At 40.5% G+C, this 25,907-nt stretch overlaps 1 protein-coding gene across 19 annotated transcripts in view; it reads right to left on the reverse strand.

Annotated features, from left to right (window-relative positions):
- Nucleotides 1-25,907, reverse strand: part of HTR2C (5-hydroxytryptamine receptor 2C) — a 242,138-nt gene that overhangs the window by 92,069 nt on the left and 124,162 nt on the right. For 2 of the 19 annotated variants that reach the window (XM_054839547.1, XM_054839531.1), the window contains exon 1: nt 8,219-8,504. The exons of 14 other annotated variants lie outside the window; for them this stretch is intronic. The gene's annotated coding sequence lies outside the window, so the exon portion shown is untranslated. Of the gene's footprint in view, nt 1-1,803; nt 1,835-8,218; nt 8,505-25,907 lie in introns of those variants that run through there. 3 more of the 19 variants (XM_054839542.1, XM_054839538.1, XM_054839537.1) reach the window with 3 other exon arrangements.

Below are 25,907 nucleotides of genomic sequence, written 5' to 3' on the forward strand. Positions count from 1 at the left end.
CTTCTACACAGTACATTTCAAACATCTCCATTAAATTAATCCATTAGATAAAATCCTATTAATTGTATGACTTGGTCAGCTGTGGCTTACTCAGAATTTGTTGCGGTTTTAGTATTTTAGCATCAAACATAGTTCTGGGTAATTCAAATCTCACAACACCAAGTAAAAAATTGCCCACAATTCAAATACAAGCAGCTTTCATCACACAAACACCAGCAAGAGCTCACACCACTCTCCACTCCACTTTACTTGTTTATTTAGTCTGATTTACATCTAAATTTCTTCTCCCTGTTCAATTGATGCAAGCTCATGTTCATTTGAATTGCTTCTCTGCAAATGCAACAAACCAGCTCCAGCCAGGAAGCTTTAATCTGTCACTAAAGTTTTTCAGCAATCAGACCCCTAAACCTTAACTTTGGTAATTAAAGTACTGTATCTGACAAATTAGCAGAAAGGAATATAATGGTATATTTCTGTGCAACAGGGAGAATTTCTACCTTCTGCAGTCACCGGTGGACTATTACAGCCAGTATAGCATGACATATGACATTGCAGCATCCCCGGGCTAGACAAGTAAGTAATCTGAGTCACCCACAAACAGAAACAAATTCAAAAGTTCATTAAAAAGCTACTAAACCTCACAAAATTAAATAAATACATTAATTTATTAAAACCTTTATGAAACAGCAGAGTTGAATTTTGCTGTAGTAGTATCACATGGCTTTGGAAACTGCACTTTAGTAATCCATCCAAAACTTGGCATGTTTCCATCTGCACTTATTCTACCTCATTATGTCTACAGCATCATCAGACACCCATCTGAAACATCAGAAAGAAATGAAAAATAGGACGGAGGGAATCAAGAAAAATAAATACTAATATCTAGCTTTCATCTTGTTCTAGTCATTCATGAATCTCAAAGTCATTTACCCAAGACAGTGAATAGTATCCTTTTGCAAGCATGAATTTTAGCCATGAGCCACTACATGTATCATGGAACACAGCATGGCTGGAAAGGGCAGCACAGGAAACCAGGCCAGGGAAGAGCATGACGGTTTGAGGAACTGAACAGGTCTTCCTCCAAAACATCACTGCTGCACAGTCTAAGAAAATAAACCAGCAAAACTCAACAGTGCACCCCATACACTCACACAGACCCCAGAGCATGGAAGCAGCACCAGCCAAGGCTCATTCTGCTAGAGGCTGTATAGGCATCCAAGAAAGATGGAAATCTCTGCCCAAGACTTTCCTGTAGATACCTTACAGAAGTGCTAAAAGAGTGGGAAGGAGGAGGAGAAGCAGCAGCAGTATGAGGAAGGCCGTTCGCAGATGTGTGTTGGTTGCAGCACACACTGTCTGCGCTACCAAACCAGCCCCTGCGCTACCAAACCAGCCCCTAAGCAGGATCAGCACAGAAACAAGAGTATAGCAGAGGCACTGACATCTACAAGTGTGGAAAACAGGGGAAAGTTACTGAATATAAGTGATCTCAGCTAAACCACAGGCCAAGATCCGTATTCTTGGAAAAGGGGAGAAAGGGAAGCATGAGGCACAGGATACTTGATCAGTATGTTCTGTGGTGGAACAGCCATCACGTGTTCTTGGCTCTGCATCATTGTCTGTTTCTGAGTACCACAAAACCTCTGTTTTTAAAAAGTCCTTTTTCCAACAAAAGTGACTCTGAAGTGGTAACTTTCCTTTACCAGGCCACCCTACAAATATGACATAATTCCTACTGCATACAGATCACACATCCCAGTGAAGACTTTGCTGTGCTACTAGTTTGGGGCTGAAGGCACTCACCTTGGTGACCATCTCAGCATGCAATAGCTACCAAGATCAGCCTATGAAAAGAGAACAGATTTCAGCAGCTGCTTTGAGGCTAAGATAAGTGACAAGCCCCCAGTCTTAAGCATCAGCATTGCACAATGCCTTCTCTTGTATCTTTTATAACATGACCTTACAGGAATGCAATTTCCAAAGTGACTAGTCTTACTGGACCACACAGCTAGGGCAAACAGAATTTACAGTGATTAGAATAGACCAGATCTATGGAATAACAAGACAGATGATGCAATGAAGCAAGGAATGAAATGTAATGAGGCCAAGAAAAAATTAAACACATGCTATTTTCCATCTGAAACAGCAGTGAACAAATAGACAGAAAACACAACCTAAAACCATTCACATAACATTTAGTAGCATTATAAAGGAAAACCAGAAAAGATCTTGCAGCTCTTATAGACTTCATAATACAGAGTAGAAACCAATGGAAGACTGTAACGCAAGTTAAGAGGCACTGCTGAAACATCGTATGAAAGGCACAAGGAGCCTTTCAATGTCAGGACCACTTGTTGCCGCACTGAAAAAAGTGAGACATTGCCAAACAGATTTCCAGAAAGTTCAAACCCAATCCTGAAAGATTTCATAGATATCAGGTTATGTGGGCAACATTAACATTTTTGCAAAATTAAACCTACAGTTACATTGAATCATCCTGAAGTCTGTAGGATCTGATCACCTTTAGGTATGTGACAGATAAATGCAATAGGGAAGGCATGTCCCAAAATGAAAAGGTATAGCAGGAAATAAAACTGTATTTCAGGAAGACAGGAGTGAGAAGCCAAGAGTTTGAACTTGTCTCTGAAAAAGCCTTGGCTGTTTGTTACTCATGGGTTAACCATATTGGAGAAAATGCTGTGTCAAAGGATATACTGGATTACCAAAACAATATTGCTGGGGGGAATATTGTGATTTTGACACTAAGAATTTCTTTACAGACAGGAACATCCTTAAGACTGTAAAAATGTCCTTTATGCAGGCTTATACTTCTGCTCTGAAAACATTTACATACATGCTTAACTTTATATGTGTTGACTAATTAAAATCAACTGGAATAATCATGTGCTTCAATTTAACACGGTAAGCATTATAAAAACCAAGTGGACTGGCATGTTGTTAAGCTTTCCTCTCTCTTTGGTTCACTATATATTTTTTGTAGTTGTTGTATTCAGGATAACAGGAAGAACTTCAACTCCCAGAAAGCAAAAAGACAATACAAGACGATGTCTGTGATAGGACAAGGGGTAATGGCTTTAAGCTGAAAGAGGATAGTTTTAGATTAGATATCAGGAAGAAATTCTTTACTGTGAAGGTGATGAGGCACTGGAACAGGTTGCCCAGAGAGGTTGTGGAGACTCCATCCCTGGAAGTGTTCAAGGCCAGGTTGGATGGGGCTTTGGGCAACGTGGTCTAGTGGAGGATGTCCCTGCCCATGGCAGGGGGGGTGGAACTAGATGGGCTTTAAGATTCCTTCCAATCCAAACCATTCTGTGATTCCATGAAGTAACAATTTTTTTCTAAACTGTCCCTTTTACTTGAGAGCAGTCATTTTTAAAGGTCCTCTGTACATACAACATTATAAAATATTTCCTCAAGCACAGGAACTTATTAGTTGTATTTCCGACTAGTTTCTTAATTGGGCTCAGAAGTAAAATTATCATTCAGATGTTAGCAGTTTTGCTGTTCAACATCTAATCTATTTTGAAAGCTTAAACAAATTCTATAAATATTTAAATTAAATATAATCCACATTTGTGTAGTGATTTTAATTAAGAATTAAGTTGCTGTTCCCCTGAAATGTGTAAATGTTTAAAGCCAGTGCAGTAGCAGGATAATGTCAGGGTATTTAAGACTCTGTACCATTATTAATACATTTTTCAGTGTATTGCAGGCCGAATTTAGCACTGTAGTTGACCTGCTCCTCAACTACTCAGAATCACCTTTAAAAAACCCCAAAAACTGAAAAAATAATAAAAAATTGAAACCTTAGCTCAATTTTAAACTGCTGTGACTGAGAACAGGGTTCTACTCATTTTTTTCCATTTTTATTTCTACTTTAAGCCCAGTTTCTCCAGACCTTTCTTCCACAGGCAAAACTTTGGGCCTATGACTCAGAAATCCAGCTCACTGGATTTCTTCAGGGTCTGACAAAGGACCCTCACAGAAAATTATATGGCTTTAGGAATAAAAGCCACCTATGCTGACTTCACACTACTCTTCTAAAACAAGTGAGGTACAAATATTTATTCCTTGAGCAGGAGGGTATGACATCTGAATCCTACCAATAAACTCCCTGGTACTAAGTAAATCCAAGAAAACCAAAGGGTAGCCCATCCACATCAGACCATGTCCCCAGCACACTGAACCCATGCCAAGGATGCCTGTTTCAGAGCATCCTCATCAAGCTACATGTGCGTGCAGAAGGCAGAAATGTCTGTGGTTACTGAACCAGCCTTCACCGGAGGGCACTGCAAGCTGCAGGCTGTGTGTGGGAAACACAACCTGATGAGACCTGCGATCAGGCTGGCGTGCAGCTGCCCACACTGCAAAAGGTGACCCTGCAAAACAACACAGTCAAATCGAATGCACCCTCAGCAACTCCTGTGTGTTACTGGATATGGTGCCTGCTTCCTCTGTGGGAAGGAAAAGCCTTATACCCAGCATTTCCAACCCTACTGTAACACAGCCAGAGGAAAGGCCTCCCATCACAGAAACGTCTGAGAAGCAAAAGAGATGGAAGACACTGGATAGCAACAAATTAGATGCCTAAAGTCCAGAACTTAAAACAAAAACATTACAGATATTTAATTAGAAAGCTAGCTATTAAAGTAGACTGCAGTTGTTTAATAATAGTTATTCAGTGAACTAATATAATTAACTGTTGGACAGAAACAGGGACACTACAGTGGTTACAGGTCTTGGAAAGAAGTAACTGCAAAGGTTATACATCTCAGATTCAACTGCAAGTCTTTTTCTCTTTTAGTCCACAAGCAATTAAAAATGTTTCTTCTATTTGTTCTAATCTTTGAAAGTATGACTGCATAGACTGCAGTTGCATTTTTACCACAATATTGACACTGTACCAGACAACTTTTTCTCTGCATGGCTCTGCATGTTGGTTTGAGGGAGAGAACCAGAGGTGGGGGGACAGGCTATGCCTGCCCCTTACCCCAGAACTGCTTAAATGGGATTGAAATGGGTACCAGCAAATAGAACCCAAAAACCCAGAATGAAAGAATATTTAACATTCAGTAATACTGGATGTTACTAACTAAAGCAAAGGAAAATTATTATTTTACAGAAAAAGGCTTTCAGTTTTCCTTTGAATGGCTTCATGACATTTAAGAAGACAGTAATAAGAGAGCTGCATATCTCCAGAGGCCTGATTTAAATAAAACCTCTAATTCATAACCAACGGCACACTTGGTGATCTAGAAAAAAAACAACCCACCCCAAAAACCCAACCCAACACCCCACAACAGAGCAATTCCCACACACACATACACATTCACAAGAGGGCAGAAGATTAACTCTCATTTTGATCTTTTGATGAGAAAGAGCGCAATTTTGACACAGAACTGCATTTTCTCCAGTGGACACTAAGCAACTCAGAGTAGCACAGACCAAGAGAGCATTTTCAACCTATCATCCATCTAACTTCAATCTGTTATACCGATTCAACTGGTGACATCGGAAGTCACAAGGTATGAGCACATTGCTGTTTCCTCATTAAAAAGTCAGCATGGGCAATTTCAGATATGTAGATTTTATAGAAAAATCTGAGGAAAGAAAATAGAATAGAGCAGAGCAAAGAGTAAATGATTAAGCTTTTTCGTAACCAGAAAGAGCAGGCAATAACCTTCACCACCACACTCAAATTTTCATCCTGTGGAAGTTGGCCCTGGGCTGCAATTAAATGGGGTGCAAAGCAGCGGGTTCTCTGCCAGCAAAGTAGGGTGCAGCAAACACATTAGACCCACAGCAATTCTACATGGCTTTAGCTTTCCTCTCTGACATTTTCTTTTTTACTGCAGCCCTTTGCAGAGAGAATAAGACAGATGCAAGCATTGCCTTTTGCTCTGTCCCTCAAACACTTCTCCTCTGACATTGTCTCCAATTAGCATTCCTGTTTGTTATCCAATATATCACTTGTAATATTAGTGCAGTCAACGAGTTCGTTCCCAAAGGAGAGGAAGGATAATGATGCTATCTGTTACTGTTCCTATATGCTTTGCATAAGAAAGGGAATGGATTTCTTAAATAACAGGAGACAACATTCTTTTCCTGAAATGCTTTACAGCAGAAGACATCCCTTCTTCATCAGTGAGGTTCAACTCGACTGCCCACATTTTACCAGGTTAAGAGTTGCTTTCTGCCCGACACACAAGTATCCAGTGGCCAAGAGAGAAGTGGCACAAGTGTCTACTCTAGATCCTTTTCTGTAACAGAACAAAAAATTTTTCCTTGAAAAGACGGAGCCAAATCCACCAGTGACAAAGCTATTTGCATTGGTGCACTGCCAGGGCTGTTTTCCCCTAGACCAGATACTCAGCCCAACACCTCAGCCCATGAACCACACACCACCCCCAGCCCTGGGATCGCGGTGGGTGGAGGGAAGGGGAGCTGCTGCTCTGGAGTCAGCAAGGGCGAGAGTGGCATCAGCTCCCCCCTTCACCTCCAAAGCAATTCTAAACCCAACTTGGGCGTTCAGAGAGCAGAAAACATTAGAGAGAACACTATGCAAAGCAGAAGTACAATCTAAATAGAAGTTTGACCTAGGAGCCACTGACTGCAGCCAAAATATTTTCATTTAAATAAAGGATGTTAGTCCTATTGTATAATCCTTGTTACCTGTTAATCCTCCCCCAAAGAAAAAGACTGATTCTGATTGCCTGGTAACAGGTACCACTGGTTGTGTCATTACAGAATCTTCAAATTTTTTTATGCTAATAGCACACCATGGTTAGCAACTATACTTTTTCCTAATTTTTACATTTTTTATTTATTAGATTATTAATTGTACCTGCAATGTGTCAAACTGCTTTTGGATCAAAGCTGGAATTAATTAACAATACAGAAAAAAAGTATTTTAATAGGTACACTAGCTGCAAAAGAAAACATGAAACATGATTTGTATTTAAATGAGAGTCATCATATGAAGAAAACTATCTCCATAATTAGTGACTTGAGCCAATTGTTGCTCATCATAATATGATCAAAGGGCTAGAAGAAATCTCACCTCATCTATACCTTTGCCTAAGAAAGGATTGACGATAGCTGCTCTTCTGAACTAAAATGGTTAGCAATTAAGCATAATTTCATGTGTTTAGCCAGAAAATTCCCTGGGTTGTAGCTTTCTTTACATGTTAATAGGAAATGTCTAATGCTTAAATATTGGTTTTATGTAAATTTAAGATATTATGATAGGTTTAAATCTTAATATTGAAATGATGAGATGTCATTTTAATTCTGAAGGGGATTATTTCAAATGTTTTGATTTCAAATAGAAATACCAGGTTTAAGTTAAAAAGAAAAAAAAACCAAAACAACCCTAACAAAAACCCCACAACACTTCACACCCCCTGGAGACAGAACTGATATGAAGGATGCTATCAACAAGAACGAGTACAGGGCAGATCCAAAAACTCAAGCCTCAATGGCACTGAAGCAGATGGGGCAGGATATGTAGTCCACCACCCCCACACAACCAATTCACAGGAGCAAAGGGGTCTTATCCAAAATAGGAGACAGTGCCTGGGCTGAGCAGGATGTCAGGCACATCTCAGCTCATCACCAGGCTCAAACACCCACTCTTTCAGTCTCTGTTTTTCACTGGATCCCACTGACCCACTTGCCAAAGTGGGAAAACTCTCTGCACACTACTTACCCTGGCATTTTGCCACATGGGTTTTGCTCAGCATCACAAACGTGACCCATGCTGGTCTCAGGAGGGTCCAGATGCTCAGCAAGGCTCATCCCCACACACCAGGATGTCTTCCCTCTAGCTGGCAGTGAAGCCTGTAGGCCAGCAAATGCAGGGCAGCCCAGGAGAGAGCTCCTCACAGCCCCATCCAGCAAAGCACTCCCCTCTGCTCAGGTCTGAGCATGCAAACCATACCACAATCCTGCCGGCAGGCTCGCCCACCTGCCCGGCTGAACCCCAGCTCTGTGACAAAGATGGTCTGTGAGCTCAGCTCTCTGGCGCTGCCTGTGGTGCACGCAGCTGCAGTCCTGCAAGGTCTGGCTTAAGCTTCAAGCTTTAGTTCAAACAGTAATTAATTCAGGGAAGCCCTTAAATATCCCTCTTGGCTTTAGGATGTCTTAAAGCAAGCATAAATCACTAGCATTTTGTCTTGGCACCAGGTTTTATACTTACTTTGTGTTACCATGAACGACTGCCAAAGGGGAAGAGAGAGGAACTCGGGTCCATTAGCCATACTTTATTTTTTCATGATCTTCCCAGAAGTCATTGCCCACGCTGTTCTGATGCATGTTTGCAGTCCTCATCCAAGTCACTGAAAGCCCTTGCTGCAGCCCTGAGATATCTACAGCTTTTGATCCTGGGTGACAGCAGTACAGGCAGCGAAAAGAGAGCTGAACCTCCAAACAGCATCACGGGGAAGAACAAATTCCATGTTAGCTTGCTCTTTTCTTCACAGAATGACACGCACTGTCCAAGCTGCAGACATCATATAAGGTACCAATTCTGAATATATGCAAAATGAAGGAAGTGGCATTTCTATCAGCAGGAAACATTTGGGTCAAATTGAAGACAACTGTTTAGGAATTATCAAGTGCGCTTACCCCAAGAGTTCAAAGTCACAAATCTAATTTTGTCACCGTCTAAAAGTTACTGAGCCATTTCTACTAAAATGGGTGTGCTTATTTCTGTCCCTTCAGGTGGGTCTCACCAAAATAACTGGCCGACAGCTCACAGAGGGGTGACAAAAGACACACCAGGGCCTCTGTTACAGCCACTGCCTTTGCAAAATGCTTATTTAATGTTTAAAGACTGTGAGGCTACACTTTGCACTTTTAGCTTTAAGACCTAGCCTACCTAACAGGAAAAGTGCAGCTTATTTCATTTAGTTATTAATCTTTCAAGATAGTCTCAGAGAAAGTTCAATAACCACTAATAATATCTGAGTCACTGGGCTGGCTTGGTTTTAGATGTTAAGGGGTTCTCTGTGGATTTTCCCATTTATTAGTCATCTTTTTCAGATTAGAACATTATTTTTATAATTAGAGTTGTGAAATAAATATCGTATGAGGGTTTTCCCCTTCAATGCAGGGTTCCAAAGTGATTTACATTGAAAATTATTAAGTCTTAAAACTTGAGCTTCTTCTGGAAATCTTACTAATGCAAGATCAGTACCAACGAATAATATTTAAAACTCATGGAAATACATTTCTTGTGGGGCAGCCAAAACGCTGCAGTCCCTAATGACCCGTGCCCCAGGACTAAGAACTGAGCAGCTGCAACCTCCAGCAGATTTTTGAACATCATCAAATTGGGAATTAAAAACCTCTCCTAAACTCATTATGGCCAGGACTTAGAGCGAGAGCATGATGGGCATATCTTTCCCTGAAATGTGCCATTACCTTCCATATGATTTGCTCATATAAAACTCTGCTTTCTATGTTTTAAGATTCATAAAATCCTTTTACATGAATTGCATGTAATTGTGATAAATGCAATAAAAAAGCATCACAGAACTCATTTACCTTTCCCAATCATTTTCTAATGAATAATTTTGCAGGCATGTAGAAACTGCTCTGTAGCACGGGCCACTCAGACACAGTGTTTAAACAGCACTTTGAAAAACCATCACCCCAGTACCCACACCTGCACTCAGTCCAAAATATGATGCTTATTTAAAGGCTTTGCACAATTTCAGAACACTGCACAATGCTGTGCAGATAAGCCATACTGCAGAGGAAAGAGAGCCAGGAAAAGGGCAGGCACTGGGGAAAAGGACTGGCTCCACAAGATGTCTCAAACGGCATAACAAACGCTGCATGCTTGGCTGGTTCATTGGTGCAAAAAAGGAATTAAGAGCGGCCTGAAGAGCCATAGGACATAGGAGATGCCTAACGCTTGAATTTTATGGCTGGATTTACTGATGTTGTAAATGGCCACATCATTATGAGTCTCACAAAACTCATATTCTGTAATCAAACAACCAAGCAGAAATTTCAATTTTTGTAATATTGGGAGCAGGGGGGAGGAGGTTATTCCCCATGGCTGAGAACCAACAACTGAAAATAATGTGATCCTAAAATGAATAAAACTTACAGAAGCAGTTAAAAGAACCATTGAAAATCCCTCAATGTAAAGGTGCTGAGTCATGTTTTTTTGAGTGTGTGCCAAGACTGCACTGCTCAGGAAACAGATGAACTCTTTAAAAAAGACCTTTCATAACTCTTCTGAAAATAATTTTGATTTCAATTCACTTGAGAAAATTCCCACTCAATTGACAGTTGAGAATCACACATCCAATGCTACACTGTGAAACGATGAAGCTGGTCCTACCTAATGCCTGGTCAGAATCCCCAACAGGCATCAATTATTATTACAAGGAGATGAGTTAAACATGAAGATTATTTATTTCCACAATACATTTTAAATATGTATTTACTTGTATATGATGAAAGTTTTACTGTTCTTGCTTGAGAGATAAAAGGGACAGGATGCCTAGTGTTAAAATGAATTTTCTAATTGGACTTTAATGAACCTTGTCAAACCTCTTGATGCAGCTTTCTCACTTTTAAAGATCACTCAGTATCTATCTAAAGAATGAGCCTGCATTAGGATTTAAAGGTGTCCCTTTTAATGGTGGGGCTATGCATGCTGAGTCTTAACTTCAGTCAGAGGCAAAATATTTTTGTTTTCAAAATTAGAAGAATCAACACATTAGCCAAATGGAATTACTTTATTTTAGATAATGTAAACAATTTATTTACATTATTTCATTTTTGAGGGAAAGCACTTGGGAAAAAGAAAAAAACCAACAAACCAAAACACTGCCAGTTGTTGGCAGATTAAAAGCAATAGCAAATTCTACATTCCAGAAGTATTTTTTCCCCTAAAGTTTCCTCTTGAAAAAAAAAAAAACAAACCTGTTTTGGTTTTTCAAAAAAAGAACACATTTTGACTAGTCTGCTGTGACCAAGGTTATGACAAATGCCTTACAACTGGCAGTACATTTATGCTATTCACACTGTCAGGAAAGCTGTTACTGGAATTTTTTTTTATTATTTTATTTTATGCAAAGATTACTATAGCAAAGAATTATTTTCTGTGATTCAAGTAGAAAACAGTTTCAGACTACACCGAAAGTTTGCAAATGCCAATGTCAGTGAAGGAAAAGAGGACGGTGTGCTCCTCTCTCATCTGTGCTCTTTTTGGTTCAGTCTCTCCTCCGGGCTGCAATGTGTCCCTAAGCATCGCAGTGGGGATCCCATAATAGTCCCAAATATTCTTAACAATAAGGCAAACGCGGCTTCCTAGTTTCACAGACCTTTTGGAAACATTTTCTTCATCTTAATGTCAACCTTTTCCTCTTATATACGTGTCTTGCTTTTGCCTCAAGGAGGCCTTTATAGCCACTGCATCTCATATTATGGGTCTGAAATGCCAAATCAGGTGACAACATTGCAATGAATTATTCTCATCAGTCCCATATTATGGACTCTGGAATTCAGATTGCTATCATCATCAGTAGCTCCAAAATTAATGAATTTAGTTTATGAGCAACCCTCAGTTCAATTTCATTACCTTACACCAAACTTGAGTTGGGGAAAACCATGGCTCCAATACAGAAAACAGTGTACTATGCATCAATTTGCAGGAGCGCTCCTAATCTGAGGTTGGGCAACCACCAGCTCTCATGCCTCTGTGGTATCAAAAGCTTCTTTCATTGAAAATACCTTTTCAATTATGTTGTATTCCTATTCTTTTAACAAAAGCCCCCCTCCCCAAAATAGAAAATCCTCCTTTAATTACATTCCTGCCCTAAAAGCCCCTTGCTGCTTTGTAGGAATAAAAATTTCCTAGATGTTAAATCATTCCAAAGGAAAAATAAATGCAAAGATAAAACATTATTCACGAAGAAAACTAGAACTCCATTTAATATTTTAAAGACTTCATTAACAAAATTCTCTGTGGGTACTTACAAATGTTGAATTAAGATCAAGACCTTAAACAGTTTGTTAGACAGATGATCACATCAAAGCATATTTAAAAGGAAGAACCTGAGACTTGAAAAGCTGTCAGAGAGTAGAAGTGAGAAGAAATAAAGGCTAATGAAGTAACTGCAATGCCTGAAGAAATGTCTAGAATAGGTTTTCCTTTACATTATCATCCTCTGACCTTAAAAGGACTAAAAATGAGGCTGAATTCATTTTATGAGGCTGAATTCACTTCATAACACTCGATATTTTATTACAGAGGTGTGGATTTCTATAAAAACCTGTTCTTCCTTTTTTAATCTCCTCTTTGCTCTATACATGAAAGATCTCTTTGCTGTTATTTCAAAATTATTGTCACACTGGGAAATAGAGGAGAAAACACTGCATATGTTCCCATAAACCTGCTGAAAACATGTTGTGGTCCTGGCACAATCCTTGGACCAGCTCCAGCTGCTCGCCACAGCCCCTGCACCTCCGCATTTGCGGATATACCCACACAGGGAATGGCTCGCAAGTCTTGTCCTCTCTAAAGCAACCAGCAGTCTATAACCTATAATGACCTACATATTTCTATATACATATACCTTAATGACCATAGCTAGGCATAGAGATCAATCAGAAAGGTCTTCAGATATGTTACTGGCAATGAAGGGGACTATGGTAATTAGGCATCAAATAGATGCACAGACATGCTAACAACTCCTCCTCTGCTGACTGCAGCACAACCCAAGGCCTCCTGTCTTTGCTAGCTAAATCAGACCCCTCAAATGGTGAGGCAGGGAGAAAATAGCCTGCTTACTATGAGTAATTCAATGTAATGTAAATAAATCTCTATAAATATCCAGAACAAAGAAATCAAACTTTTCTTCATCTGTAACCTAAGGCTCAAAAAACTACACAACGCCCCCATGGTGCAAAGTCTTCAGACACTAGCTGCGGCGAACAAGAACCCACTCCAGCATACAGAATGATATAACTCTGTACATGAACCTTTCATCACCAGCAAAGGGAGGTGTATGAAGAAGTCCAACAAAAAAAGTCTATTTGCTGTTAACAATAAATAGTTTTTGGAAGAAGGAAGCAGAGTTAGCAACCGACCCCAAGTCTAAAACAAGAGAGGCTGCATGAGCTGTGGAGTCATACTTATATCCCCCCTGTGAGCTCATAAACAAATGGGTATAAGTTGGTATAATAGTTCCTTCGAGTTTTCAAAATCATATTATTTGGTACCCATTATGATTTATAATGAATGTCCATTTTTATCTTGTCTAACACATGCTGAGGTTGTGGTCAGCATGCTAATTCTTTCAGAGCAGCAAGGTTTGAACCCCACATGGAAAGGGCTAAATCTGCCGTCAGCTTTGGGATTAATCCCTCTGACTTCCCAAAATCTAGTCTCAAACCTGTCTCAAAGTATTCATTGCTGTGTTAGCCCCCAACACAACCAGAATTTTAAATATGCTTGCTGCGAGATTATTGGAAGATGCTTATTTTATTTTAGTTGCTTGTAATATTGAGTGTAATGCTTTCCAAAATATGATGGGTTTTGATGCGTGATTATTTGAAAACCCTGCTCTTAAGATAAAAGCTAAATCAACAAAACAATACATTTCATTTAGCACAGACCATTTGGGAACACTACAGGAGATGCATATGAAAGCGCTCATTTCTAGAGACGCATATTGTACCCGCGTCTGACTGCAATAGTGAGTGCATTGCTCTCAGAAAAATTGCCATGGTCAGACCATGAGCTCCTTTCAGCAAAGGGGGCTGCAAACCCCCAGGTGCCAGGGAGGAAACCTCCTGGAGCTGAGGGAGCCCTGCCCATGTGTCCCGGTTTACAGGCTGATGTGGTTTAGCCCCAGCCGGCAGCTGAGTGCCACGGGCCGCTCGCTCACCCCTCCCTGGCAGGCTGGGGAGGGGAACGGAAAAACAACGGCAAAGCCTCGAGGGAGAAGGAAACAATCAACAGCAATACTGGTAACAGATATTCACAATGGGTGATGAGAGAAAGCAATTTACCGATCCTAGTACCAACCCACCTGACGCTGAGCCACACTGAACCCGCCCCTCCCTGATTAGCCCCCTTTTATGGTGAGCATGATATCACATGGTATGGAGTAGCCCCCGGCCAGCTTGGCTCACCTGTCCCGGCTCCTTGTGAAATTAACTCTGTCCTTGCCAGAACCAGGACACGGGCTCAGTGCCACCATTCCAGTTTCCTTGCTGGGTTGGATTTATCAGCCTGTTGTCCCAGGAAGGAAAGTCCCTGCACCCCAGGAGACAAGTTTTCATGGCCGAAATCCAGTTCTTCAGCCTCAGCACAGAGGAGGTGGTGGTCACTTTCTAAGTGCATTTGATGTGGGAAAAGAAATATTGTGCAGGATGAAGACAATCCCTTCACCACCAATGGGAATTCATCATCATACAGCCATGCGTGGCAGCTGCACAGCCACTTCACCACTGCCATCTCCCACTGCAAGGGTTTCACAAAGAGACTCATACCTGTTTTCAGGGGCGTGTTGATAGATAAGATACCCCTAAACTCATCTTCCCTCCAGTGGAGCGCAGGCAGGGCTCCCAATTACCATGAAGTGTATTTTTTACCTTAATACTTGGCAAAGCATAAAGCAAGAAAATACTATCAGAAGCAAAAATATAATCGCAGACTGGTGGTGTTGCTAGTTGGAAATTACGTGATAAGCTGCCTGCAAGCTCATTACCGCCCAGCTTCCAAAATAAATTAGAAATTTTCAAAACCAGAAAGATGAATAATCAAGGAAATTCTATAATGTCATCTACTGAGGAAATAGCATTATAAAACAATCTTTGCTGCTGCTGGAGATTGACTTTAGCCATGGAATTTATTAACCACTGATAAATGTCAATCATGTTTTTCCTCCCCAAGCAAAGCAAACCTCTTTGTGCTCACCCTATGCCCCTTAGCAGGCTCACCAACATTGTGCTTAATCCTAGGGATGAAAAGAGTAATGGGATTCAAAATACAGTCTTGTTTCTAAACCTTAATAAAAGGAAAGCCACCAAGTACAAACCTGAGTAATTACTTCTACTCAGAAGAAAATTACTCAGGCAGTTCCGCAGTTTAACGCACTGAAAGAAAAAAAAGCTCTGCTGGGGCTTGTTTCCAAATTGGGCTGTTTTGTGAGTGCGTAACTACATAAATAACCTCTGCAAACAAGAAAACAGGACCGTGCTGGATGCATGCAGCTATTGCTTATTACTTTCAACTATATTTTAAAGATTTATGTATTGATAAAAATACAGTAAATAAAAATTATATCTTTCACTAGTAATCCCAGAAAACTTTTCAGTTATACAAAAGCTATTCTTAGTTTGCAGAGTATCGTTGAGGTTAATAATATCAAAGAAACGTCTCTCACATTATCCTGAGAAAAAAAAATTATTTGTAAGAAGTACTAGATAGCAGTAAGTAAATTATTTGTTCGCAAAATATGTGATACTGCAGTTGACAAGAAGTCATAGGCGAGTAAAGCTTGTTGAAAAAAGACACAGGAATATCAATAGATATATTTGAATATTGCCTTTGGGGACCAATCTCCATAACTAGGTAATCGCTGTGATCACTTCCCAAAGGAGTAAAGTATGTTCTTTGCCTGATCGTACCCACCTCAGGAAAGGATGACCCCAATGCAGCGCTGATTTGAGAGTGATTGAGGTGTCCTGGATGTGGGTCACTGGTATACAGTGACCAATATGCAGGTGAGGTGAGCTATGGCACTGAAAAAAGCCTAGTCTCAGACTCCCATACTTTGGAGCAAGGTGTTACTGGACAAATCTGATCATAAAGTATATGGCAGGGGTGATCATGTTGTTCTGTGCCTACAGAGCATTTATCACTAACTGCTAGAGATTATTACAAAAGTTGGCTTTACTGTTATGAGATATACAGTGGAAGAATTCTGTTTTAAATGCTGTGACATTTAATCAGTTTCCAGGTATTGCTCTACAACTGACTGTTACCTAGAAGATCAGCAGGTGTGTTTGCTAAAAGACAGCTGCACATGGGGGTACTCCAGAGCCAGCATGGTCTGCAGGGCCTCAGCATTTCTTTACAATCACATGCTCCAAATAATCACGTTTCTCCCCACTGCCAGAGCCACAGCTGAGAGGTATTTGGTGGTACTTCACAAGCAAGCAAGGGCCATCTTCAGCTGCACAGTTGTGGCACCTGGTCTCTTTGAGAGAAAGCTGTCCTCTTATTTTTCCCTTTCAGTCTTTATGCTTTACTCCTTTGACCATTCTTCTCTTTTCTCAGCCTCCTCTGCTCCACCCAGCAAGATGAATCAGACACCCCACTAGATGCATCTCACAATACCACAAAGGAACCCCAGAAAAGGTTGAGCTAACTAGTTGCCTATCTCAGGAAATCCTCAGCTATCCCAGAGCCTCTAAAACAGCTCTGACTCTAACCACCTCTTGGATGCTACTGCAGTGCTCATGCTTAAGGCTCTCTGATCTCTGAGGGAGTCCCATCTGGCCTCCTTGATTTGGTTGGTTGGTTCAAATTACAGCTACCACAGACATGCAAGAGTTGCCAAGTGGTTTGGGATCAAAGAGCCCCAAGGACTGTTTATAACATTAGCAGCTACTGCTGAGTGATAGTGCCCACATATTTACAGTTTAATGAAGAAATAGATCCTCTCAGCAAACTGGAGCCTGCAGGAACTTCACAGAACATGTCAAGTCCCACTGATGGAGACAGGTCACAGATGAAGTAAGTGATAAAGAAAATAGCTGCAAAATGTATGCGAGGGCCCCATACACCCACATCTGAAATGTCATCCTGAATATGAAGTAGTTTATAATCTCCCATAATGCCTAAGGAAGTAAAAACGCATGGAAACGTGATTTATTTTAAACCACAACAACCAAAGAAAGGGAAAATTTTCAGTTCTTTAAGCAAATCTGCTCAAGTATTTGTGCTATTTTCAGGACTGTGTGTGTGCATAGTGGAAAATTAAATCATTTCCAAAGTCACTTTGCATGGCACCATATGTAAACCAGAGCAGTTCAGATGACTTAACAAAATCTGCTCTCTAGTGCTCTGTTGGCTTTTGTCTCTGCTATTAATTTGACTGGCTGGCACATAAGTATCACCCTTGATCTCAGAATTTGTTCCATTCCTACCTCCTTACTATTACTTGTCCTCCTCCTTCTACAGTTTCTTTCACCAGCACACTGTCAATTACACAACTACACTCAACAATTCCCAAGATAAAGCCTCTCTCTCTGAAGCCCGTGCAAGTTTTGCCATTGATTTCTACAGCTACCAAAGCAACTTCTTTGCAGCTACACCAGATCCCGAGATCTTCTTTCTCTACTTGGAGAGATGACACCAGTTCATTTCTGCTGTAAACTTGTTTGTACTCTTCAACACGAAGGGCTGTGCTCCAACGCAGGTACATTGCAGCTAGGACATCTGTGTTATGAGTGATTTAATATTGACATTTTCTCAGGCCCAGTATTCCTCCTCAGTGTACTATCCACTGAATTCACACTGCTTGATAGTACCGTTACTTCTACATACACAGACAGATTTTGAATTTCTACTGATGTAACACAGGGCATGCCAAAATTTCAGAGATGAGTTTCAGTGGACCAGTTGCATGTGAATAGTGCCACACTCCCAGAGCAGCCTGCTAGCACCTCTCCACTGCTGCAGAAAGCAGAGGTCTTTTTGCAGTTGCATGTGCTGAAGGCTGAAACTATTTTTAACAGTCAATGCTGCCGCATTATAGAGCGTCAGAAAAATAACAGCAAAACCTAGACACAAAAGCAATGATTTTTCAGCTGACCACCCATACTATCACAATAATTTTCAATGCATGTAAGGGTCAAGAAGGAGGGCATCAGCTGCAGATTTATATGAGGAAAGGGCAAAAGTGTTTCATCCCCCTATCAGCACTGCTCAGAGGAGCAGATCAGCTTCCATGGCTTGTAACCCAGTTCCCACTGTACAGGCCCTTCCTCCTCATTCAGATCAGGGTCTGTGCCAAAAGACGTTTTGGACCCAATACAGAGCCATACCAGCTGCAGTCTTCTAAAACTTCTGCATAGCCCTTCCAAGGGTTTTCCTACAAAGGGGGCTGTGCCAGCCAATGTTACCATATTTGCATTCTCTAAATCCTCTGCAAGCAATGGAGATTTACTTCACAATTACAGGGAAGGAAAGAACAGCACAGAAATAAACGTCCTGCTCAGCATTGCACACTCCCAGTCTCAGAGGCAAGGAGACAGCCCAGATCACAGCTCTCAGCCTCATGCCTTGATCATCAGAACTTGCTCAGTCCTACAGTTAGGGTCAAACTGCAAAGGGGATGCAGCTTCAGCTAAACCAAGATGACATACAACATAACACACAAATACAATGTCTATAGATAATGAAATGACCACGGTGATGCACCTAATTGAAATTCCTTGCAGGAGTCCAACTGTTAGAGGCTCACCATCCCCCATCAAGTTGGGTGCCAGCCTACTAGGTAACTTTTGATTATCAGGTCTACAAGAATTTATGGTATTGTAGGGGATTACAAGAGAGATTATCTTTATATGGTCAGATCTGCAATACTTCCATACAGCAAAAAGGTCATAGAAATGTTCTGAACACTTGCCAGGATGCACAACTATAGAAAGTTATAACTCTTCGGACCAAATGCAGTGCAGGTTTCAAAGGGAACATTTACCAAGCCCATTAAATTACTTAAAAATTACACAATGATGCATTTTTATAAGGGTAATAATTAAGATGCTTTTCTGTTAGGAAAAAGCTCCAAATTCTTGTAAAGTATATGTATGTTTATAAAAATACATTAGGCTAATCTAGTAAAAATGTTAACAATGTCATTTGTTCTGATAATTAGAAAAAGAGGACAAAAGAAGCCCCAGGTTTTCCTCTTACTCTAGCTTGTGCATGGCCTTTTATGGTGCCCAGTGTTTTATCTAACACCCTGTTCTCTCTCATGTCAACCCAATTCTTGGGCACCAACTGCACAATTGAAGGTGAAAAATATTGAATGAAGAATTAAACTTCTATCCAGAGGAGAAAACAAAACAAAACAAAAAGCAAACAGGTGGAGCTAGGGCTGGAAGGGGGGAAATACAAGTCTTTCTCTTTGGGCTATAACTTTACTTTAGTCTTGGTTTTGTCCCCATAGCAGTGGGAGCCCTCAGTATAGCCTCTTCCAGCCATGCCCAGACATGATAATTCAACTAACAATTTGTGCCTTACATGGGCTTCGACCAGGTCAGCAGCTCAGTTCACAAGGTGTACAATTTGCCTCAACTAGTCCTGAGGCAGTAAAATGACACTTACTTAGGCAGCTTCCCAGTTAAGTTGCTACTTAATAATCAAATCCTACCTGTGTTATTTTGGTGTTTGTGTAAAATCACATTCTGTAACTTCCATAATTGGGCAAGGTAAGGGAAGATTCCTTAATTATACAATATAAACATGAAAATATGAAGGATGAAGCTCTCCAGCCTTGGACATGATCCAAAATTCAGCTGGATTAGGTTTTGAGAGAGCTCATCCAATCTTGCCCTGCTTGCAGCAGGGGGGTGGACCAGAGACCTCCAGGGGTCCTGTCCGACCTAAACTGCTTTATCAATTTATAACTCCAAGTACTTAGATTTTGCTGATTCTGGGTTTAAATTGAAGTATACCATAAACTCACTTGGGATTCAGTTTCCCACACCACGTAGCAAAGAAGAGCTTTCCTACCTATCATCCATCACTAGCATTCACTGCCTTCCTCTTTTCACTGCAAAGCCAGCTCTTATGCCAGCCTGTATAGTCTGACTGCACTACTTGTTTCCGACCCTGAAGCTCAGAAGTTGGAGAGTTAAGATGCCCCACTATCCCAACTTTATGAACCACCAGATCCTTGAGTGAGGAGTGCCCAGCAGCTGCAATTTCCCATCAACTCCATCACCAGACAGAAAAAAAAAAAAAAAAAAAAAATCACTTCAAACTTTTTTTTTCCAAAGTTCTAAAGAGAGAAAATAAGGAAGCATTATTGACACAGAACACACAAAAAAATCCTCCTCCAGTGCTAAAGCAACTACCTCAGAGCCTTGTTTCTCTGTGGTTAAGTGAGAACTACTGCTATTGAGGTAAAACAGGATTTCTTTGTAAAGGTGCCAGTGCCCTCACAGCTTAAGCATGGAACATCTCTTGCCGGCTTAGCAGTGCTTCCTCCTCCCCTGTAGCTGGTACTGCAGTGTCCACCCTGGTACCACACACAACCCGCCTGTCTTCCCGCATGTGTATTTATATATTGCTTCCTAATTAGCGCATTCTCCGTTTCAAATTGCTTGTTTCTGGTGCAGCCTTCCAAAGACAATAGATAAAATTTATGCATCGTAGAAAATATTAAATGTACAATCACCTCATTAGATTCTTCACTAATATTTTTCCATAAGCGTGACATAAAACCCGATGACGATCTGGAGAAACTGGCAAGGGGAGACCTTGTGTGATAGCACCTCCCTTTCCTAGTCTTGGCTATACAGACTCCTCCTGGGAACCCTTCACACATGCACTGAAGCCATAGCAGCTTAACACCCTGCAGCCCACCAGGGGCTGAGTAATAGTAGCTGTGAGAATGCATGATTTTGGCCTGCAGTAAAGAGAAAAGAGAATTAAAGTTGCTTTTAAAAAACAGCAGCGTTTACCAGAGGCTAAGGGCTCATATACCATTACCACAACTCAGGTGATGCATAGTGAACTGTAGGACTAATCATGAACCTGAAACCTTATCTATTTACATTGCAGTGATGATACCCATCTGTCCAAAATCCCCTGGAATCAATGCAAACTCTCTCTGCATTCAGTGCCTTATGTTTCCTGCTACGGCCACGTTATTTGCTTTGATTAATGATCACTTTGTGTACTATTAGCTGAGCAAGCAAAGTGTGACTCCAAGCATTTGAAATAAGACCAGAGAGATATTAAAGCCTACAGTACAATGAAATGGCTTTGCAGATCCCTAGCCTCTCCTTTCCAGCTCCTTTTTAACCAGCTGTGAACTACAGGATATATTTCCTAAGAATCTTCCAAAGATCCCATCTTACTAGTGAAATAAACAATAGTATTTAGAGCTCCACTGGGTTGTTATGACTAGCCTTCCCTAGCTTTCCAATTTCTCCCAGACTGCAAAGCTAGCAGCACTGGAGAAGTTAGCCAAAACGCACGTGTAGTTTACTGAACAGTGTACCATAGACAAATTGTCACTTACTGCTTGGAGAGCTTCAAAAGAAAATGATGGGCTAAATGTTCCCACAGTACCAAGAAGAAATGACCTAAAAATGAAGAAAACAAACAAACAAACAAAGTAGGAAATTCTAACACTACCTACACATATCTACTTTAAGTCAGAGACACAGGGGTTTGGTGCAATGATTCATGAAACCTTCATGGCCAGCCCTGTGGTCCTGGCAATAAGACAAGTGAGAGCCTTAAACAGTTCAACTAAAGTGAACACTCTCAGTGAGCTTGTCTTCCCCTCTCAGCTTTTTCAGTACTATATGCAACAATTATTCCCTTCCTCTTCCCCCAAAATAAAAAGTAGCAGAAAGCATCTTTCTGTAGAAGAGTTTTAATCAGGAAGTCTGTTAACAAAAAATAAAGCTTTTCAGAATATTTCTCCCCAAAACTACCGGATCACATAAATGCAACAGATATTTATGAAACATGTCAGAAAGATCAGCAATCAGGTCTTTTGCTGGGGAAAAAAATAATCATGTAAGGAACACTTTGTCTTTAGTCAGAACCAGGATTAGACTTGCAGTTGTCCTTGGCTACAGTCTGAGTCACTTCCTTCCCCACACACACTAGATGACTTTGTCCAGTGAAGCTTTCTCATGGCTTGGAGCTTTAGGCAAGTTCCCCAACTATTTCTCACTAAAACATTTATTGATATACAAGGTTAACTGTCCTTTTGCGATGAAGGGAAGGAGAGATGTAGGGTGGAGTTCAAGCTTTTTCAACCTCTATCAAGGAAATCTGCCAAAATCACACTGCAGATCTCAGTAGCTTGCTGGCGGCTTCTGTTATTAAGCAGCATATGAAGTGCTAAGGAAAACAAAACAAAACAAAACAACCCCAAACAAAAACCCACAAACAACCCAAACAAACAAAACTATTTGCAGAAGTCTTAGTGGTTCTCCAAAACCCAGGAATGTAGCTGTATGTCCTTCAAGATCCAATCTTGTATCTAACCCACGCTGCAGGGATGTGTTTTCCAGAGCAGACCTCTAGCAGCTCTCACTGCCGCCTCTCTGCTCACCTTTCCCTGCACATTCAGAGCCTTTCAGATAGTCATAGAAAAGAGGTAGCGAAGGGTTGTCTGTAGACTAACGTAGATGCAGACACTGGTAAACGAAGAACCGCCTGCATCACATGCATTGTGATTGGTTGCTGCTATGATGCAGAGACAAGATGCTCAGGACATCTTTCAAGTCTCAGTACTTTGCTGCAGTTTCTGGAGCCTGAGAGGCCAGAGCTGCAAGCAGGTGCTTTCCAAAGCCACCTTTGAGAAACTCAGAGGCTTTGGCTTTCATTTATAGCTACTTTGAATCAGCTTTAAAAGTCTCTATATAAAAGACAACAATTTGGCATTTTGGAGATGGAACACAGCTTTTAAGATATCAGGATGATTTGTGAAGGACTACCACAATGCAGAGCCTACAGACATGCACTTTGTTCAGAACTGCTTAACCTGCACTATGGATTTGCAGAAGAGGTCTGGTGCACATTTGCTGAAAAAAATCACAGTTTGGACAAAAATAACCCTACAAGAAAAACTGTCAGAATACGTGGGATCAAAAATCTTTCAGTTTTTAGAAACCCAGCATTTTGTTAAGGTGAAAAACTCTCAAAGTTCTATTTTAAGTTTCAAGAAAAGCAAGCCCTGGAATACTTGAGAAATAAATATAATCCTTTGATTTACAAGGGAAGTATTCCCCTTTTATCCCCCTGTAATTCACAAGGAGGAAAGCATTTAGAATATTTTCTTCCAAAATAACTCTCACTTGGTTATCTAGATCAGAGGTCTGCCTACAGAAATGATAATGAAACTGCAGAACTATTTCAGTACAATCTCAGCTCCAATAAATGACATGGCTACTTTAAATAGATGTTATGTATCTAACTGCAGTTCTCAATCATATTTTAGCATAACACTATATTCCTAGAATATGTTATCCACTAGTTATATATTAAACTTGCAGTTAAAATCAATATATGAAAAAAACTATTGCAAGACTTGGTTATTCTTGTACAAAGCAAAATGCAGAAGATGAAGTTCCTAGAAAGCAATGTGCTGGTAAGAAAGCTAAGAATAGGGGGCTTTTTACTGATTTGTTCATTTTGAGTTTGGGATTGACTTGCTTGGCTTTTGCATCCCTTGAGTGTCCTCATGTGTAGGTTGTTCCAGCAGCTGTTCCCATCCTGAGGCAGAACTCTGGCCCTTGGGAAGGGGATGAGTGTTGGTGCCTTCAGTTCTTCACCTTGCAGACAAGAGCCATTTTAAAGGGGAGATAGTGCTAGTGCTCCTTCTTTTCCAAGAATATACTACGTGAAATTCTAGAGACAAGCAACTCTTTATGCACAAGATCAAATCTGAACAATTGCCTTTAAACCACACTTTGAAAATCCACTATCTTAAAGATTAGAGTGGCAGAGCAGTTCAAGCTGTGAAAGTCTGCGAGCAAACTAGAAGTCAGGTGTGAACAGAGCAGAACTGAAAACTAACAATTTCCAAATACAAAAATAGAAAATAAAAAGCCAAAAACATTCACTGAAATGAGAAGAGAGTGTTTTCAGTGAGCTTCACAAGTCGTCATGCATCCTGGAGGTGATATTCACATGCAAAGCGTACGTGGGGAGTGTGTGGTTGCTTTGTTTTGAGAATTGTCATACTACTTTGGCAGAAGTCACACCACACAGGGCTTGAAGCTTTGATGCTTCTACTTGACATAAAGGCTTCAATAGTGCCTACTGCCTTCTTTCCTCACCAAATGGTCTTATGAAATCTATTGTAGCCTTTTCTCCATCTCTTTTACACCACAAATATTCATGGTCTGCATATAGCTCTCAAAACTTCATGAAAATGTGCTACAAACAGTAACTTAAGACACACTGAGGGCTTTTTAAAAATAATCCGTTCAAAGCTAAACACCAGAGGAAATCTAAGGTCATGTAGGTTTAAGCAGTAATTTGCAATGAAAATTTTGTTACTGAACTTAGCTTTTTTCTGCTTGCAAAATAGGTAGAAGTAGTGCAAAGCAGCATTACTTATTAATTTCTTTGCAAAACATTTGACAGGACTGCATTTGCACACCTTAGGTGGAAATATGCTGCATTCAAACTTTTAGGCACGCATTCCTGTCATGATTGTGTTACCAATGAGATGCAATACTAAAGCAGTCATTAGCAGTCAGCACAATACAGCACCTCTTCTGAACAATAATCAAATACATATGCCGAATTTCACATTCACAAAATATGAATATTTGAAATTAAGTTGGTTTTACATAAATGTTCCTGTTACAAAAATACTCATGTATCCCTAGGCAGCAAATTTTAAAATAGGTTTTCCTTTAATATTCCAAATTGAATCACAGTACTTTAGACATGCAAAGACCTCTATTGCTTCTTATATGTGTATTTTCAATATACATATCCAAAGCCTATGCTTGCTGAGTGGCAAGAGAGTAATAAAGAGTTTTCAAAACAGATAGCTTATAATTACCATGCTGCTGATTTGCTTAGTCTAGTAGAAGTCAGTGGAAAAACCCACTGTTCTGCTAAAAGGATTTCTCCCTGGAGAACACTGGACAGTTTTGTTTCACTCAGCTTCTCGGGACTCCTGCTGACAGCTCCAGCAGGGCTGACGCACTGCCTCCTGACAGGGAAACACAGGCACCCCTTGCCCATGGCTCCTGGGCAGCCAGCAGCTAAGAAAATCCTGCTCCAGCTGTGAACTAGAACGTCCAGACTTTAACCAGGCCATCAGATCTGTGGGTGGGATTCATATGACCAGCTGCAGATGCCTTTAAAATTGATCAGGGAAGAGACAGATGGACAAGAGACACTCCTGGCTCCTTATGGTGTCAGACAATTTGTACTCAACACATCCCTTTTTCCCTCCTGCTGACATCCTCTAACCTGTCTTTGTGTCAGTGGCAGAGTCACTGGACGCATCTTATTCAAGAAGGCCTGTAGACTGGGATTTCTTAAATAAACTTTTCTAAGCAATTCCAAATCATGGAAGTACTTTAAAAATATAGTTCAATCCGATTCAAACCAAAACCCAACAGAAGGAAAGAAAACAGGCAGGGGGAAAAAAGAAAACCCAAAAAACCAAAACCCAATTAAAAAACCCCACAACTCTCAATCCTGCTGTTTGGCCTACGTTATGCTTATCTTTCAATTTAGTATCTAAGATAAGGTCATACTTGACCCACACTTAAATGATGCCAGTAATTTAAAGTGATGGTTTTTTGCATAAGCAGTAATGTTCAGTCATTTGAAAGGCACTTGGGACTCAAAATCCATTTCCTGGACTCTGTTCAGGCTATGTCTAAATATTTAGCTTCGTCCACAGCACTGGTCCTCTCCCTGAATATAAGAGCATATGAACAGTCAGAAATATTATTCCTGCTCTCTGTGTAACCATGCAGTTAGCTATCTCAGCAGGACTGCAATTTTCCTTGACGTGAGATGTCAATTCTAACCTGATGGGGAAATTACCGTCATGATGCTTTATGGCTACATGAAAACAAACATTTTGAATGCATAGAAACACAATCATCTTCCCTCTCCAAGTGAG

The sequence above is a fragment of the Grus americana genome, chromosome 12 (assembly GCF_028858705.1).
Source record: "Grus americana isolate bGruAme1 chromosome 12, bGruAme1.mat, whole genome shotgun sequence".
Classification (NCBI taxonomy): Eukaryota; Metazoa; Chordata; class Aves; order Gruiformes; family Gruidae; genus Grus; species Grus americana.